Below are 684 nucleotides of genomic sequence, written 5' to 3'. Positions count from 1 at the left end.
CAATATGTATTCTTCTGTCTGGCTTATTTCGCCTAGCATAATGTTTTCAAGGTACATCCATGTTTTAGCCTGTGTCAGAATTTCTTTCTTTTTTTTTTTTTTTATTAAGTGAGAGGTGGAGAGGCAGAGAGACAGACTTCTGCATGCACTGCGACCTGGATCCACCCAGCAACCCCCTCTGGGGCTGATGTTCGACAGAGCTATCCTCAACATCTGAGGCCAACGCTTGAACTAACTGAGCCACTAGCTGCGGGAGGGAAAGAGAGAGAGAAGGGGGAGAGGGAGTGGGAGAGAAGCAGATGGTTGCTTCTCATATGTGCCCTGACCAGGGATTGAACCTGGGACATCTGCACAACAGGCCGATGCTCTACCCAGTGAGCCAAATGGTCAGGGCCTGGGTATGTTCTTAAGCTTTGTTTAGAGGGGTCTTGAGGTCCTTTACTCTAGAAATAGTTTAGCCTGACTACTAAGGCTAACCCTTCTGGGGTCTCTATGAATGCCTCTGTATTCAATGAATTCAATGAGGACTCTCTCCCGTAGCTAGTTGGAACTCAAATATTTCCTGGGACTGCATGAACTGTAGGAATTATTCAGTTACAGTTTTCCAGTTGACATTGGACCAGCCTCGTGGAGTTTCACTCTATCTTTATGTGGCTTAACATTCAGTAATAGTCTCCAGATTTC

The 684-nt window shown here is 45.9% G+C and overlaps 1 non-coding gene across 1 annotated transcript; it reads right to left on the bottom strand.

Annotated features, from left to right (window-relative positions):
- Window positions 1–317: 317 nt before the first annotated feature.
- Window positions 318–394, bottom strand: TRNAN-GUU (transfer RNA asparagine (anticodon GUU)). The gene has a single exon. It is a non-coding gene; the product is annotated as a tRNA-Asn (tRNA).
- Between the last annotated feature and the right edge of the window lie 290 nt (window positions 395–684).

The sequence above is a fragment of the Saccopteryx bilineata genome, chromosome 4 (genome assembly GCF_036850765.1).
Source record: "Saccopteryx bilineata isolate mSacBil1 chromosome 4, mSacBil1_pri_phased_curated, whole genome shotgun sequence".
Lineage (NCBI taxonomy): Eukaryota > Metazoa > Chordata > Mammalia > Chiroptera > Emballonuridae > Saccopteryx > Saccopteryx bilineata.
Note: the sequence above shows the minus strand (reverse complement) of the source record. Positions and strands in the feature narration are given on the sequence as shown.